The following is a 19,738-nucleotide window of genomic DNA, read 5'->3' as shown; positions in this document are numbered from 1 at the left end:
AGCGGACTAGCGATTGTGCGGCACTCACTTTCCAGCGACAAGTGAGTTAAGCCAATTTGTTCTTGCGTCGCCTACGGCCAAGCGACGTACGGTCGAGCCTCTAGCCTCGGTTTTAAAAGAAGGTTTTAAAAGACGAGGAGAGAGAGAGATTTTAGAAAGAGAGATCTTAGAAAGAGACGTTATATAAGCAAGCAAAAGAAAGATAACAACGACTTAGCATATATAACCTTGGGTAGGGAGAAGTTGACGACTAGTCATATCCCCCTATAGTACATTCTGGGCCATTTTAGTTCTGGCAGGCCTAGACATGATATTTTTGAGGTGTCATACGCTCTAGAATTACAAAAGGAAAAACACTAGAATGAAAAGACATGACAAGGGTTTGGCTTGTCATGGGCATGCGGCCATGGGCAACATGCCCTGGACAAGCATGACCGTGACACTAGGCACTCGTGCTTGCGACATCCCGAGCTCACGCAAGAGGACTTGCATCCATATTAATTCGGCAGTGGCATAAGCAACGACCTTGTATTCACCCTCCGTACTAGAACAAGACTGTCGATTATTTCCTTGAAGCAACGGCCTTGTATTCGCCCTCCGTACTAGAACAAGACTGTCGATTATTTCCTTGAACTCCGGGCAATAATATTGCCACTCACTATTTATAGTAAAAATGTGATATTGGGCGGATATGGAGACTGACTATTTATAGTAAAAATGTGATAGAGATAATATACTAAATATTTATCAGTAGGCGTGGAGGCTGACTATTTATAGTAAAAACTAAGGAAGAAAAACAATGCAAGGTACTAAATATACAGTAGGCGTAGAAAAATAGATAGTAAAGATCAGACATATATATACTAAATATTTATATATATTAGACCTAGACAAACTAAGCAGGATATACAGTAGGCGTGGAAAAACTAATTATTAAACTAATTATTTGACCCTAGAAGGTTGGATATGGAGGCTGACTATTTATAAGAGATATATATACTAAATATTTATATATATGCAAGGTACTAAATATACAGTAGGCTTAGAAAAATAGGGAGGCTGACTATTTATAGTAAAGATAGTAAAGATCAGAGAGATATATATACTAAATATTTATATATAGAAGAGCTAAACAAATTAAGTAGGATATACAGTAGGCGTGGAAAAACTAACTATTAAACTAACTATTTGACCGGATATGGAGGCTGACTATTTATAGTAAAGATCAGATATATATACTAAATATTTATATATATACTAAATAGTTATATATAGTAGGCCTAGATAAACTAAGCAGGCTACTAAATATTTATATATAGTAGACGTGGAAAAACTAACTATTTGACTCTAGAATGTTGGATATGGAGGCAGACTTAGGCGTGGAAAAACTAAGAGGCTATTAAATATTTATATATAGTAGGAATGGAAAAACTTAAATATTTATATACAGTAGGCGTCGAAAAACTAACTGGATATGGAGGTTGACTATTTAGAGTAAAAATCTAATAGAGATATATATACTAAATATACGCTTGAAGCTAACTATTTATAGTAAAAATCTGATACCTAACTATTTATAAAAAACTGATAGAGATATATATACTAAATATTTATATATATTTGGCGGTTATATTAGTCAGTGCTCTATTTCTCATACTTCACCAATCATATATATACCCATTGGTCAGTGCTATATTTCTCATACTTCACCTCCTCTCTTTGCATACCTTGAAGTCATTAATACAAAACTTTTATTCAATATTTCTCCTTACATTTTCTCTATCAAGTTCTTTGTATTCATTTAGATCGAGTGTGTGCGTTGTTGTTTGATCCTAATAACTGGTATAGAGCGAAGTGAGATTCATCACGGTATGTGAAGATGGAAAGTTCAAAGACAAGAATTGAAAAGTTTGATAAATTCGATATCAGTTTCTAGAAGATGGAGATTGAAGATTATATGACCAAAAAGATCTTTAGAAACCCCTTCTGGGGGTGAAGTAGAATATCATGACCACGGAGGACTGGAAGCTCAAGGATCGTCACGCCTTAGGGTTGACCTGGTTGACGCTGTCCAGAAACATGACGTTCAACATCATTAAAGAGAAGACGACATCGGGCCTATTGAAGGTGTTGTCAAATATGTACGAAAATCCGTCGGCTATGGACAAGGTGTATTTGATGCAAAGGTTGTTCAATCTACAAATGTCTGAAGGTAGCTTTGTTGCAGATCATATAAATTAGTTGAACGTGATTGTGAGCGAATTGAGCTTAGTGGAAATTATGTTAAAAAATGAATTTAAAGGATTGATTTTGATGTCATCTTTACCCGAATCGTGGTATACTGTTGTTGCTGCAATCAACAGTTCACGAGGATGTGATAAACTGAAGTTTGATGAAATTTGAGATGTCAGCAAAAGTATTCCCAGACGAGAAGTAAATTAAAGAGACCAAACAAACATGAGCGATCAAAATCAAGAAATCGAGAAAATCTCCAAATAAACCGAACGTAAAGTGTTGAAATTGTGGAGAAAAATGACACTTTTGGACAGATGGTACAAAATTGAAGAAAAGAAAAATCACAAATTTGAAAATGACATTGATTCTATATATTCAGCAGAAGATACAGAGGATGCTCTAATTCGTAGCATGAATAGCCCAACTGAATTCTGGATTTTAGATTCAGTTGCCTCGTTTCATTTGTCTTCAAGTAAGGAATTGTTTAAAAATTTCAAATAAAGAAATTTTGGGAAGGTGTATCTTGCCGACAACAAAACGTTGGAGATTGAAGGGAAGAGAGATGTCTGCATACAAATTCTAGCAGGAAATTGGTGGACGTTATAGGATGTCAGATATATTCCTGATATCAAGAAGAATCTGATCTCTATTGGTCAATTGGATAGCACAGGTTATGTAGCCGAGTTTGGAAAGAGTTTGGGGAAGATTGTGAAGGGTGTCATGGTGGTAGCATGACACAAAATCTGGAACCGTATACCCCACTGTAGGGTGTATAAACATGGTTGCTATTGCTAAGAGTGCTTTCAATTAAAGTCTACTTGAATTGGAAGCACTATGAGCAACAACAATCATGTTTATACACCTTACAGTAGTGTCAATAGACTTGCACATATGAGATTAAAAAAATGAGATGATGGCTGTGAATGGAGTTTTAGAAGGCCTAAAATCTATTGATATGGGTGTTTGTGCGAGCTGCGTTATGGAAAAATATAAACGAGTTAGCTTCACAAAAGCTACCAAAGAACCATAGAAAGTGCGATTGGAAATGGTTCATACAGACGTTTAGGGACCATCTCCAGTTTCATCATTTTTAGTACCAAAATTTCATTGATTAGATGTCTCGCACTCTGCAGCAACAACTCTCTATTCAGATATCTCACTACCACTCTTTTCTTCCTCATCATATCTAAACACTATAACTTTGATCCAGTATTGTCTTATATGGTTAACATTCACTCTTTAATGTCCAAGGACATTTTATAACTACCACGAAACTCAAAACATACAATAAATTCATACCAGTTTTAAAACATATCATATACTTCGAAATAGGGTTAGACTGCTTACTTGATCGTGGCGAGACGTGTCATCCAACTAAGTCATAGAGATATACGACTCTTTATTCTAAGAAAAATCGTGGCAAGACGTGTCATCCAACTAAGTCATAGAGATATACGACTCTTTATTCTAAGAAAAATCTATATAATCTAAAATTTGACTGCTCTAATATTAATCTGTCACAACCCAAATTTGGAGGGTTCATGTAATAGCCCAAAAATAAATAAAGAAATAAACAAATTAAAATAGTTAAAATAATAATAATAATAAATTAATTAATTAATTTAAATTAAAAAAAAAAAAAAAAAAATCTTTCCCCACTTCTCTCTACTGAACTCTCATCCCTTCCCACAATTACCTCTCCCAACCCATCCTATGAAGAAAAAAAAAAACACATAGAAATTGTGGTAGTATTTCTTTAAAGCCATGTGCTACTACATTTTTGAGCTTAAGGCAAGACATTCCTATGCGGCTGACGACGGCATCGCAACTCGAGATCATGACAAATGCATAGGATAGTGATACTTATTTTCTTAGACTTAGGATAAAATATGATGTTTTAAACTTAAACGCTTTTTATTTTATTTCGGGTCTTTTGTTGTGTAGTTTTAAAGATGTTTTCGAAACACGAAAGTTCATGGTTGTGTTTTAAGTTAAAGGTTATGTTTTATGGAATTTAAATGAAGTCTTCCGCATTCATTGTTTATGGTACGTATACAGTAGCGACCTTAAATTAAGTAGAAAATTTTGGGTCATTACCGTTCAAAACTTAAAATTGGAAGTGAAAACAAATAAAAATAAAAGTAAATTAATATAAAATAAGAAAATGCTATAAATTAAAATATTTAGAGTTTAATCTATCTTTACAAACATATTTTTCTCTTTATTTTTAATTAGTCATAAAAAGAAATAATTGGCAGTTCCTTTACCCGATTCAAATCCAATTTCTTCACAAAACTGTACAAAATTTCTCTCTAACTCTCTTTCAAAACAATTCGCCTTCTTTATTTTCTTCTTATTCGTTTTTTTTTTCTTTCTTTCTTTTTCCTCGATATTGAACTCTAATTAGGGATCTTACTGTCCTCTACTTAGGAAAGATGGGTCAAAATTAAAAAATTGAGAAATTAATCCTCATTTGAATTCGCGTTACAACATAACATAACATAATACATGTCAAACACTCACAAAGTACGACACGTGGAGGGGCTACGGAGCACGCGTTCTTAATACCTCATACAATTCATCCAACCAAGCCAATAGCAACACCATTCACCTGGTTGGCCGAAAGCGAAGTCACTAAATGTCCGGTATAGATGTTCATTAGATCACACTCATCGATGTCTAGTACCAAAGCTAAATCCATACCGACTTCCTTCACTCTCTTTCTTTTTCTCCTTCTTTATTCAAATCCACATTAGTTAGGGATAAAGAAAGGATGAGTTGGAGATTGAGAAATGGGAAGAGAAATAAAGAATGTGATGGAGGAAGAAGAGAAATAAAGGATGTGATGGAGGAAGAGGAGGAAATGGGAGGAAGTGGAGAACATGGATAAAATGAGCACGCACGCAACTCTTAAGCTAGTTTGAACTTCTAGTACCTTATATAAAGTTGGTCTCCTCTAATAAAACAGGAATTTCTCTTATGATCATTAAATTCTTATAGATTCCAAGCTTAATATCATTAATACAATTATGCTTTATCCTTAAGACGCCAAACATGAAACTAAAGTACGTTCAGTTTAACTCCATTTTATTGCCAATATTGAATGAAGTGTAGGGTATATTCTTGATTTACCTTAACGTTCTTGTGGCGTGATAGTTCATATTAGTTAAGCTTTTTGCAAAATCCCAGTTAAAAGACAACAACGATGAACCTAGGTTTATTAGTCATTTCAAAGACAATTTCTTTGTCCATCTCATCGGTAATAATAGTTCAACTAAATCCATATTATGCAAAGAAACAAGTTTATGACCCCTAATAACAACTACCTAAATTATGACCTAATAATTTGAAAACATAAGTTGTAATTGATAATTACACAAAAATTTCTCGAAATCCATGAACTCATGTCCAATTAGTCAATCATAAAGATTGTAACTAGCATAGAGTAATTGAAGCTCCACATGAAGTAATTTAAAGTTCCTGTTACTTAACTAAGTTTATCTCATCTTTAAAGAAGCATGAGTTAGTACTATTAATGTCAGTATGTTTCATATGAGTTTGTCATAAATGCATTCAATACAACTTTATTTTCTTGTCATACAAGTCAAAATAGAAGAATTAAATCAAACAAACTGATGAACTGAACTGAATTAATCCAACCCAAATTGATTAGTTTGTTTCCTTTGTTGGGTTGTTGGTTTATTTGATAACCGTGGTATGTTATAACAATTCAACTTTTCATTTTATAGTCGTCCAACCACGCAGAGAAAAATATATTTGAGTAGAAGCTAAAAATATTTTGTTTGGTGGTATGATTCTCACTTAGGGTGCAAGAGGTTTTGAGTTCAATTCTTGTAATGCCCCTATGTCTAAATCCTTTCTTATCGAAGGACTTCATATTAATATAAACTTTTTGTTCCTATTATCAAACATACCTCTTAACTTTTGTAGGAACTTTTTGTTCCTATTATCAAACATACCTCTTAACTTTTGTACACCAATTGTTGGGCAACAAAGACTAAAAAGTCTTTGTTTACATCCCAAGACTTTATACTTACCATCTTAGGAAACAAAGAAAAAAAAAAAAAGAAGTTCTTATTATGTTCTTGTTTTGTTCTCTACGACATATTCTCATCGAGGACTTCATGTGTTTTCTGCAATACAACAAAATACGACCTTAATACCTAGGCTCAAGGCTTCATACATACATTTCAAATGGCATAACAAGGTCATTTGGTCTAGTGGTATGATTCTTGCTTTGGGTGCGAAAAGGTCTTGAGTTCAATCCTCGAAATGTGCCCCTTCAAGAGATTGTAGAATTGAAGATATTTACTAAGTAAGTAAATAAATACACATTAAAATGACACAAGTTAAATACATACATTCGCATGATATTATGAATATGCCAAAGGTAACACATAACAAGGGGATTTGGTCTAGTGGTATGATTCTCACTCTTAAGAGGGAAAAAATTAAAGGGACGTATGGGCTTTGTGATGTAAGAATTGTGGGGATGTAGCTAAGGTGGTGGAGTGCTCTTTTTGCATGTGAGAGGTTGATGTTGGGTTTTATGTCTTAAAACTGATAGTTTGTAAACAAAAACATATTCTATTTTCAATAAAGTTATTATTGTTGTTTATTCAGTAAAGATTGTTATTGAATAAAGTGAACTTTACAATCATCAATCTAAATCCAATAACCTAAGAACACTCTAGCTATAGTATGATTACTTGAACTATATGTAGAGACATAAGAGTGGATCAAGTTCAAGTATATATAGTCAAAATGATCTATAGTATAAGGATAAGGCTGGGTACCTTATTATGGGGACATTATGGAAGAGAGGTAGTTCCCTTAAGCACTGACTCTAGGTCTTGAACAAGGGGCCCACCCTCTCATTAGCATGAGAGGGATTCAGTTTACTGGTTGGACCACAAACCAATTGTTCATTAGAGGATCAGTGAGACATAAGGAACAAGAAGTAACTTTAGGGGTAAAACGGTAAATTGACCCAGCTCTAGTTACGAACAACCTGTGAAGGATCGAATTAAAATTAGGGAATATGCGCTACATATATACGATATATTTAACCGCATTTTTGTTTTATTTACGAATTACACAAAAAGAGAGAATCTGAGATATTTAAATAAGATTTAAATATTTTAATCAATTATGTGTCGGAATTGATTGGGATTGACATTTGGATTAATATTAAACATTAATTAAATAGTTTAATTAATCATTTAATGTGACTTTGATTTTAAATTCATTATTCAAATTAATTGTTGAATTAAAATGAAGAAAGTCAAAATGTTGACTCCATTTAATGAAAAATTCTGGAATTTTGAGGTGTCAAAATTTGGTTTAACCAAACTTGCATGCTTCCCAAATAAACCCCATAAGTTTGAGTGGAATTTTGAGTGTCAAAATTTGGTTAACTCAAACATGCATGCTTGCCACATAATCCCAAACATTTGAGTGGAATTTTAAGTGTCAAAATTTGGTGATCTCAAATTTGCATGAACATGCAAACATGACTCTTTAAATAGAGTGATCATGGTGCATGGAAGGTCTTCTTCTTCTTGGTGAAAAACATTGAGAAAAACCTCTCAAAAACACTCTCTTCACATATACAAAATCCCTCCCAAGTTTAGTCACTCACCGGATTCCACAATCCCGTTCTAAGGCCGGAGGATAGTGGAGAAGACACTAGTGGTGGTTCGAAACCGGTTCGTGAGGAAAAAGAAGTTTGAACTACAAAAGGTAAGTATCTAAAAGTTTTAATACTTATGAACATGCTAGTTATTTACTATAATTGATGTTCTAAAAGTGCCAAGATCCAAATTGCTTCCGCATGTGCTATATTAACACCATCAGATGAAAAATGTAGAGACCTCAATTTAATGAAAATATGGATGTCAGTGTAACAGTCCAAGTACGCCGCTAGTAGATATTATCCGTTTTGAATCGTTATGTATCGCCGTCAGCCTTACAATTTTAAAACATGTTTGTTAGGGAGAGGTTTTCACATTCCTATATAGAATGTTTCGTTCTCCTCTCCAACTAACTTGGGATCTCACAATCCACCCCCCTTGGGGGCCATCGTCTTTGTTGGCACACCGCTCCGTGTCTGGCTCTAATGCCATTTGTAATAGCCTAAGCTCACCGTTAGCAGGGATTATCTACTTTGGCCCGTTACGTATCGCCGTTAGTCTCACGGTTTTAAAATGTGTCGGTGAGAGATGTTTCCACATTATTTTAAGAAATGTTTCGTTCTCTTTTTCAACCGACGTGAGATCTCATAGTCCATGGGAACTTTTGAAAAATTTATGAAAATATTTAAACCGTCGCATAAGAATTTACTATTTTAAACGAGGAAGAGGGTTATTATTAATATTATGTGTTGATATTTTTATTAAATATAAGGTCAATTTTATACAATATGATTAAAAAGTGGATTTGGTGGACAATATTAGATATCGACATATTAATGAAAAAAAAATACAATGGTCCGTGTCAATACTCTCGGTCAATGAAAAGCAAATTGTAGAGATAATTGCTACATTTTTCGTTTTCTTTTCTTTATTATTTATTCAATTATTTATATATCCAACTTTAATTTTAATTTTGAAGAAAATGATGAATAATTCGTGGTTCACTAAGCAGGGCAATTAATTTTTTTTTTCCAATAATTATTTATTACAACCTTTTTATAATTTTTGAATTGTTAACCATTAAAATTCATATTAATTACATCATCATATGCCTCTTTTATCTCGAGTCAATAATAAGTATTTTAATATATTTAAAATTGTAAAATAGGTTTTTTTTTTATTAATTTAATTTATTAGTATTTTTGTTTTATATATATATTTTTTTTCAAAATTATCTATTGATATTGACATTTCCATAAAATCGAGACTTCGATATTTTTTTTGTCAACATTAACATTTGAAACATTAATGTTAAGTAACTAATTTTGATATCTAACCTAAGGGCTATAACTTGAATAGAAAATGCAACTATCATATTTTCATTCTCATAGCCTATATAGCCTATATATTTTCATTCTCATAGCCATGGAAGAGAAGACACTTGAATAGGAATTGCTCGAGCAAGCTCAGGAACAAGGAGAAGGTCGAAAAGGCCCATGTGGCTCAATCCGAGGAGGACGAGCCAGCTCTCTTCATGATATCGAACTGTGGGAAGAGAGGGCACCTGAGCAGGAATTGCTGGAGCAAGCTCAGGAACAAGGAGAAGGCCGAAAAGGCCCATGTGGCTCAATCCGAGGAGGATGAGCCAGCTCTCTTCATGATATCGAACTGTGGGAAGAGCGGGCACCTGAGCAGGAATTGCTGGAGCAAGCTCAGGAACAAGGAGAAGGCCGAAAAGGCCCATGTGGCTCAATCCGAGGAGGACGAGCCAGCTCTCTTCATGGTAAGTGCATGCGTCCCCAATTTTGATTCCAAATCCACAGAGATGGAGGCAATCGATGACGATGAGATGGAGGCAATCGACGACGATGTTGAACCGGAGAAAGAGCTCCAGCTGGGCGTAGCAAAGGTGGCACCAGCTGGGGAGCCAATTCTACTGGAGGAGGAGCGAGTCTTCGCTCAGATCGGCAAGAGGGACGAGCAACACGAGCACTGGCGATGGATCCTCGACACAGGGGCAACAAACCATATGACCGAGGCTAGATCTGCGTTCTCCGAGCTCGACTCGGGGATCCGCAGGACGGTGAATTTCGGCGACGGCTCTATCATCAAGATCGAAGGGCGCGGCACCATCCTGTTCGTCAGCAAGGGAGGCGAGCATCGCAAGCTGACCGACGTCTATTTCATCTCGAGGCTCAAGGCTAACCTTGTGAGCCTGGGTCAACTCGATGAGACAGGCTGCTTCATTTCCATCGAGCGCGGACTACTCAAAATCTGCGATAATCAACGACGGCTGCTCACGCAGGCAAGACACACGACAAACCGTCTTTACATCCTGGAGTTAGAGATAGAGCAACCCGTCAGCTTCTCAGCCAAGTCCGAAGAGGTATCTTGGAGGTGGCATGCAAGGTACGGGCACTTAAACTTTCCTGCTCTAGAAAAGCTACAGAAGGAGAAATTGGTGCATGGTTTGCCAGCAATCAAAGGCGCACACCCTTTCCGTCTCGAACATCCTACCGAGCCGATTAGCCGTTTGAGCTTGTACACAGCGATATCTGCGGGCCCATCAAGCCGGCGACCCCAGGCGGTAAGAGTCTCTTTCTCCTGTTAGTCGATGACAAAAGCTGCTTCATGTGGCTGACCCTGCTGCAAGCAAAAAGTGAGGCGGCAGAGGCGGTTAAGCGCATTAAAGCACGAGCGGAGGCCGAATGTGAGAAGAAGATGCGAGTGCTGCGCATAGACCGAGGCGGAGAATTCACCTTGGCAAGTTTTGGTAAGTACTGCGACGAGATCGACATACAATGGCACCTAACGGCGCCCTACTCCCCCCAACAGAACGGAGTGGTGGAGCGCCAAAATCAGACCATCGTCGGGACAGCGAGGTCATTGTTGGTGACGGCCGGGATGCCTGGGAGATTCTGGGGAGAGGCAGTAATGACGGACGTTTATCTCCTCAATCGGTCACCAACCCGAAGCCTCGACGGGAAGACGCCATATGAGGCCTGGTACAACAAAAAACCAGCGGTACATCATTTCCTCGTGTTTGGCTGCATCGCATACATGAAGGTAACACGTCCTCACCTCGCCAAGCTCGATCCCAGGGGGCTGAAGGTTGTCTTCATCGGCTATGAACCCGGGAGCAAGGCGTACAGACTCTATGATCCTGTAGGGGCGAGCTCACGTGTCTCGCGACATCGTCTTCGACGAAAGCACCTTCTGGCAATGGAATGACTTGATCGAGGCAGACCATAATCCAAATCAATTCACGGTGGAGTACCTCGTCACCGAGCCAGAAGAAGAAGGAGCCCAGCATCAGGAGCTGTCACCGCTGCCAGCAGGTGCACCCTCTGAACTAGTGGAATTCGCAACACCACGGACTGCGGATTCGACGCTGGATGCCGATCACGATACTGATCTGGAGGCCAGGTACCGGAGGATGGACGACCTAGTGGGAGGAAGTGAACCACCTGGACTGGCAGCGCGCGAGCTCGAAGAAGTTGTCGAACTACATGCCATCAGTGCAGATGAACCGAACACATTCGCCGAAGCAGAAAAGAACCCGTGCTGGCTGAAGGCAATGCAGGAGGAGATGACATCCATCACCGAGAACCAGACGTGGAGTCTGGAGGATATGCCGCCGGGACACCGAGCCATAGGGCTCAAATGGGTCTTCAAACTGAAGCGCAACGAAAAAGAAGAAGTTGTGAAGCACAAGGCCCGTCTGGTGGTGAAGGGCTATGTCCAGAAGCAAGGAGTGGACTTCGAAGAGGTATTTGCGCCAGTGGCAAGGTTAGAATCCGTTCGTTTCTTGCTGGAAATTGCGGCACATTACTCTTGGGAGGTTCACCATATGGACGTAAAGTCTGCTTTCTTTAACGAAGAGCTGAAGGAGATCGTCTATGTCCGACAACCACCTGGCTTCCTGGACAACGACAACCCCAATAAGGTACTGCGCCTGCACAAGGCACTCTACGGGCTTCGACAAGCCCCACGAGCCTAGAACGCGAAGCTCGACAGTACCCTACTGTCACTGAAATTCAAATGTTGTGCCTCTGAGCATGGCATGTACACACACGGCCATGGCACTCGTGGGAGTGTACGTCGACGACCTCATAATCACTGGAGGCGACGTGGAAGTCCTCGGAAGGTTCAAGAAGGAGATGTCGAAAAACTTCGAGATGAGTGATCTCGGCGTGCTCAGCTACTAAATTCTACCGGCATCTCCATCTGCCAAAGTGCATACGCGAAGAAGCTGTTGGACACAACTGGGCTTGTGGACAGTAATCCTACAAGGACGCCAATGGAGGCCCGACTCCAACTAAGGAAGGCCGGCACTTCATCGACAGTCGACTCCACCAATTATCGTAGCATTGTCGGGAGTCTGCGCTATCTGGTAAACACTCGTCCTGATCTTGCTTATTCTATTGGATATGTGAGTAGGGAGCGAAAAGGAGAAACTTAAGCTGGTTGGCTACAGTGATAGTGACATGGCCGGTGACGTTGATGATCGTAAGAGCACCAGCGGAATGATCTACTTTCTCTCAGGCGACGCGATCTGCTGGGAATCAACAAAACAGAAGGTAGTTGCTTTGTCTTCCTGCGAAGCAGAATACATCGCCGTTTCAATGGCAGCAACACAAGAGATCTGGCTTGCACGACTAATGGAAGAACTCATCGGGAGAGAAAGCGATCCACTAATGCTATACGTAGACAACAAAGCTACGATCTCCCTGATAAAAAATCTAGTTTTGCACGATCGGAGCAAGCACATAGAAATCAGATTCCACTACATTCGAGAATGTGCAAATCGAGGGCTCATCAAGATTGATTTCATCCGAACAGAGGAACAACTTGGAGACATTTTCACCAAGTCCCTGGCGCGGGTGAAATTTGAAGAACTACGCTCAAAGATTGGAGTTCAAATAATAAGGTACAGCTTTTAGGAGAAGATTGTTAAATAAAAGTCATGTGCCTTATTTAGTTAGGTTTCTCAAAACATCTGAATTCACGTGAATGGAAGAGCGTAATTCTAGGTGCCATTGTTTGGCGAATTTGGGCGAAGTCTTCGTCCACTTTCCTATTTTTGTATAATTGGTTTTTCTATTTTTGTAATTAGATTGGTTATTTAAACCGTTCAACTGAAGAAAAATAATATATCGAGTCTTCAGCAAATCTCAGCGAATCTCTCTCCCTCTCTCCTTTTACTTCCGCTAATTTTTCCTTCGAAGAAACCTTCGGCCAATTTTTCGTCGGCATTGTCCTCCGAATTGCCAGAATCAACAGTATGTCTTATGGCAGATGCTGAAAATATCAGCTTTGAAGAGGCGGTGAAAGACACGAAGTGGCAAACCGATTCATCGCAACAACATGGGAAGTGAGAAAATTACCGGTAGGAAGTCAACCCATAGGTGGGAAGTGGGTATTCAAGAAAAAGATGAATGCTCAAGGCGAGATTGAACGGTACAAGGCGTGACTTGTTGCGAAGGGATACAAGCAAAAGACGGGAATCGACTATGACGAAGTGTTTGTTCCCATCGCTAGAATGGAGACAATCTGATTGATTATTTCCCAAGCAGCCCAATTCAAATGGCCGATTTTTCAAATGGATGTCAAGTCAGCATTCTTGAATGGTGTGCTTAAAGAAGAAGTATACCTCGAACAACCTCCCGGGTATGTGAAAATTTGAGAAGAGAAGAAGGTACTAAAATTGAAGAAGGCGCTTTACGGGTTGAAACAAGCACCACGAGGATGGAATACTCGTATCGACACATACTTCAAGGAGAACGGGTACAAGCAATGTCCCCACGAACATTCACATTATACAAAGAAGAGTGGAGGCGATGTGATACTTGTCGCTCTCTATGTTGATGACCTCATCTTCTCAGGCAACAATAATGAAATGATAGAAGAGTTCAAAAGCACAATGATGCGAGAATTTTAGATGACAGACTTGAGCTTGTTAAAGTTTTTCCTCGGTTTGGAGGTTAAACAAGGAAAAACATGTATTTTTATATCACAGGAGAAATATGCAAAGGAAATTTTGTAGAAGTACAAGATGAAAAATTGCAACCCGGTATCTACACCAATGGAACCAGGTGCAAAGCTCTCCAAGTACGATGAAGGAGAACGAATAGATGCAAATAGGTACAAAGCCTGGTGGGAAGCCTTCGCAATCTTACATGCACAAGGATAGATCTTTCATTAAGTGTTGGCATAATAAGCCGGTTCATGGAGGAGCCAATTTATTCACATTGAAAGGCGTTGAAGCGAGTTCTCGATACGTCCAAGGAACATTGTCACTTGGGTTATTCTACTGAAAAACAGAATATTACAAGTTAGTCGATTACTCTAACAGTGATTAGTGCAGAGACATAGACGATCGAAAAAGTACATCGGGTTATGTATTCTTCATGGGCAACACAGCATTTACTTGGCTTTCAAAGAAGCAACCGATCGTGACACTCTCGACGTGAGAAGCTGAGTATGAGCAGCATCTTGATGTGTGTGTCACGCAATATGGCTTAGAAACTTGTTGAGTAGGATGGAGCAAAAGCATCGAGGTGCAACCGTAATACAAGTTGACAACAAATCAGCAATTGAGTTGGGCAAGAACCTAGTAAACCGTGAAAGAAGCAAACACATTGACGTTCGATTAAATTTAATCTGAGATCATGTGAAGGAAGGAAACGTGAAATTGCTGCATGTGGCAAGTTAGGATCAAGTTGCGGACATCTTTACAAAACCGCTACGAAAGTACTTTTTGACAAATACAAGAAGACGATTGGCATGACAGACGACAAGAGCATTGAAGTTTATGTGGGGGAGTTTTGTTGGGAATAAACTTAAATGAAAAAAAGAAGAGAAGGGTAGTTTTTTATTTTGTTAAACTTAGTAAGACTTTTGAAATTTGAGTCGTAGGAAGGAAAAGGCCAAAGAAAATATAAAGGGCCAAGAATCATTCCAGGAGAAAATGGGTGATGGGATAGCTAATTTTATATCTTAGAAACCCTATAAATTGATTCGTTTTTATTGTAAAATGCAAGAGGCAGAGAGCAAGAACAAGAGACAGAAAGCAAAATGTACAGCGTAATAGAAAATAGCTTTTTCATAATTTCTTTTGTCCCCTTGTCTCTCCCCTCTTGACACCTCCTTCACAGGTTCGTGAGAGTTATTTAAACAAGTTGATTTCAGAGCGAGCATCTATTTTCTACAAGTTGGTATCAGAGCCATTGTTATTTTCAACAAACTCAAAATCCCTAATCAAATTCACGACTTTTATTCCACGAATCCTCTCATCTCCTTCATATTCTGCCTTGAGGTAATCCCAGATTTCCTTTGCTGTTTTGAGAGACATTATTCGCATGAAGATCATTTGAGATACGGCTGCAAATAGGCAAGCTTTTGTCTTTGATTTTCTTGTCTTCTTTTCCTTATGGGCTTTGATTTTTGCTACAATAGGATTTGCTGGAAGTGGAGGGACCTCGTAAGCCTCTTCTATTGCTTCCCAAAGATCCAAAGCCTCCAAATAAGTCTCCTACGAACTTTTCACATTTGATAATTGTCTCCATTGAAGACTGGTGGTGCAACAGCTAAAAAACTGGATTCTTCTTCCATTTTGATCTCACAGATCCTTAAGAAGACGGCTTTGATACCAATTTGTTAGTGAAAGAACGAGTGGTTGAATGGTTGAGGAGAAAATTGTATTATGAAGACCAAGAAAGGTCTAAATATATAGAGAGAATATAAAAAGATATTAAAAAATCTACCTAGAAATCTGCAATAACAAACCAGTAAACAAATTAAAACTAAATCAACTCCTAACTACAACGAGATTTAATTAGATATTAGCTGATAGCAATCTAAACAAACACGTGATCTTTAACAGTCCAATTGATGATACAAAGGCTGTTTCTCTTACAATTTCATAATTATTTCATCTCTTGCATCATCTTAGGGTTGTTGGTTGCCTACGCTCGTTATTTGGTTGTCATAGTCTATATTTACTAAACGAAAGGTCTCCCACATTAGGGTAGTCGTAGTGGGGACCGACACTACTACAGGCATCGATGGTGCCACTTGTGGTACTCTAGGTAGTGACAAGGCTAGGCCTATACGACCCTAATTTTCCTAATCAAATATAGATACTACTACATGCATGACATGGCTAATACGTGTGGAAAAGTCTATGAAAATATTTCATAAACGATGTCGTGGACTTAAACATTCATAATAAATTCATTAAAACAATATTTCTATGAACAATATAGCAAAAAATAGCTAATGTGAATTTAAATGAGATAAAAAAAAATAAGGCGATGGCGTAATATAACCTAAGGACTACTAAAACAAACATGAACACAATACCCTAGCTTTGATCTCATGGCCTTCACCACGACGCCGTCACATCCATACGAGAGTACCTTACCTGTACCTAAAAAAGAAGAGTAACATGCGACTTAGTATTTTAAGAAATAATCCATAAGTAACCCCACTGTTGAAGTAAGAAAAATGCAATCAAATGCAATATGGTGGGACCTATCATTTCATAAAACCATCATGACATGACTTTAAACTCAGTCCGGGCAGGGTTGAATGTGTAGTACTTTTATACACACGGCCCACGCACGTGCACATAGTCTCACTAGATAGACTCATGTATATATTCCCTAGGCCTCATTCATCGGGTTAATGCACGCTCATGCTACCAGAAACCACATGGAGAAAGGACCCACGTAATATCACGACAAAAATAGATATCATAATGTACGCATTCGTATTAATCACAATGGGAAAGTATCCTGGTGCAAATGACGCACATAAATGCATGAGGTCCTCATAGCTTAAAACCATGACATAAGTTTATGATTCAAGTCATACCTCCATTCATTCATGACATACCAAGTTTGTGAGACATGCATCCGTAATAATTGTCATATCTTCCCTAACTAACATAATTTACATAGCTTGGTGTATGAAGTTTTATGCATCATATCATTCAATATCATAAATATAATTCCACAAGATGGTAACATGGTATGGTCGTATTATAGCATAGCTTATAACAATACATAATACGACATAGCGTAATTTATAACATAGCATAGCATCACATAATACATGCAAACAGTCATGATAATGACATGTGCAGGGTTCACTAAATTTCTTGAGTTGATGTTCGTTTTATCCTACTCGTCGAGGAATAGTTCCAAAACTAACTCCAAATCGACTTCCTCCATTTTCTTTTTTCTTCATCATGTTCTCCAAATTGGCGTTGGCTAGAAATAAAAGAAATGATAGTATGAAGATTGAGAAACAACACACACATCTTAAGCTTGGAATAACTCTAGGAACTTCTCCATCATCATTTTCATGTGATAAATGTTATCTCTCTAATGTGCAATTTCATCACTTATCGAGCTAAAATCTATATAGATATTTTTTTTCTTTACTCAAGCTTTTGTCTAACTGCAAAGGCTCATAATATATCACTAGAGTCTTGTCGATCATGTACTTACCGAGCATAAGCACGTGAAACACATGAAGTAGGGTAAACATTCTTGTATTGAGAAGTAAAGTTGTATTTGTTTCAAGATCCTTATGTGTAGTAATGACTTAATTTAAAATAATTATAAATTCCACCTCTTAATTTTTAAAATCTACTTTAATTAAAAGAATTAAATTTATTTCACATGAAATTAAAATTATAAATATGAAACCTATCTTTTTAATAAAATGTAGAATATTAACCAAAATGAACATATATCATTGGATTAGATTATATCATTGACTATAATGTAATAACAATCTTAGTCTTGTCATGTTTTAGAAGTTGTACGGTTATGTCATACTAACATCAATATATATCAAAACTCATTGTTAACATATATTTATCCGCTTTGACTCATTATATATCGCCGCCAATTTTACAATTTACTAGGGAGAGGTTTCCACACCCTTATAAAAAAAAAATGTTTTGTTACTCCTTTAGACAGACGTGGAATCTCATAGTTATATTTTTTAAAAAAAACCATATTATATTTGTAAAAATTATTTGTGCTAAAAATAATCTCTAGATTATCATCTATTATGGAAGGGTTCTATCAAATATTATTTTCCAACCATACAAACCACAATAATTTATTAAAAAGTATTTGATATCTTATTATCGAACATCACTTCATCTAGTTTGTAGGCCATTTTATCGAACATCACATCATCATATGCCTCTTTTATCTTGAGTCAATGATAAGTATTTTAATATATTTAAAATTGTAAAATAGGTTTTTTTTTTATTAATTTAATTTATTAGTATTTTTGTTGTATATATATTTTTTTTCAAAATTATCAATTGATATTGAAGTTTACTTAAGATAAAAATTGTTATAAGATAAAAGATCTCTAAAAAAAAAAAAAAAAAAAAAAAGACTTTTATTTAGGATCCCAAAAATGAATTTGAAAACATAAATTGGGCCGTTAAACTTCGATATAGGCTATAAAGTGTTGTTTGCGAATAAGCAGTGATTGATTAGAGATGTAGTGTCAAAGACTTGTTCAATGTCAAAATGAAAGGAAAAAGCTTTGCTCTAAATCCGATGGAGAGAGAGCAGATGACCTTTATATCAAGAGCTAGTGCCACTTAGATTTGGCACAAAAGACTTGGGCACTTTCATCATTGAGATTTGCTTTAGATGCAGTCAAAGAAGCTGGTAAAAAGACTCGCTGACATTAATGATTACATTCCTCTTTGCCGTGCTTGTAATTTTAGGGAGCAACATAGGCAACCCTTTCCTAAACATTCATGGAGAGCCTCGAAAAAACTGCAGCTGGTTCATACTGATCTTTGTGGTCGTCAACGAACAACATCATTAAATGGTAATCTTTATTACATTGTTTTTATTTATGATCCAACGAGAATGTGTTGGATCTTCTTGCTGAAGCAAAAGCCAGAAGTAGCGGGCGTATTTTGAAATTCAAAGCCAGAGTTGAGAATGAAAGTGCATGCTTGATTCAGACTATAAGATCAGATAATGGCAAGGAGTACACTTCACAAACTTTTAACAGGTTTTGTGAAGAGGCTGGAATTGAACATCAATTGACAGCACTATACACTCCTCAACAGAATGACATCAGTGAAAGGAGGAATAGATTCATAATGGAGATGATATTTCATCTATTGAAGAGTTTAGATGACCATAAAGTATCTTGTGCATCGTTCATGTTCTAGGATGATGCACAAATGTGTTTCTCAGTCCTAATGGTGGTGTAATCACACGACATTCTGAGAAGAGTATTACTTGAGCATGGCCACATGTATAAAACAATTGGAATTCACCAAGAATTCATGAGGCGAATGAGCTTAGCCTAGCCTCGAAATTGGTCTACATTAAGACAAAGAAGGCAGAGAGGTTCATCGTAGACTTGGATGAAGGTGTTTGCCTCGACCTAGGCTTACTCAGTAAAGCTATTCATTAAGATTTTCTCAACTCGACCAAGGTGGCCTCAACCTAAGTGACTTATTTCTAGCCTCGATGGCTTAGGCCTCGACCTTGACTCTAAGATCATCCTTTTGTCATGGCTTTCTAATATTGCATGGGTAACAAATTTTGATTAGTTAACTTATTTGATTCGGTTTGGCATTTTTATTCACTCATTCCCATTAAGGTTTAGCTTCTCCTTTAGTCTCAAGTTAATGTTTTATGTAACGATCCAAAATTTTTACATACTCAGAGTCGCTACCAAGACTTCCACATTTTAAACATTAATGTTAAGTAACTAATTTTGATATCTAACCTAAGGGCTATAACTTGAATAGAAAATGCAACTATCATACCTTCATTCTCATAGCCTAT

This window comes from Cucurbita pepo, chromosome 3 (genome assembly GCF_057944985.1).
Source record: "Cucurbita pepo subsp. pepo isolate OVF chromosome 3, ASM5794498v1, whole genome shotgun sequence".
Taxonomy (NCBI): Eukaryota; Viridiplantae; Streptophyta; class Magnoliopsida; order Cucurbitales; family Cucurbitaceae; genus Cucurbita; species Cucurbita pepo.
Note: the sequence above shows the minus strand (reverse complement) of the source record.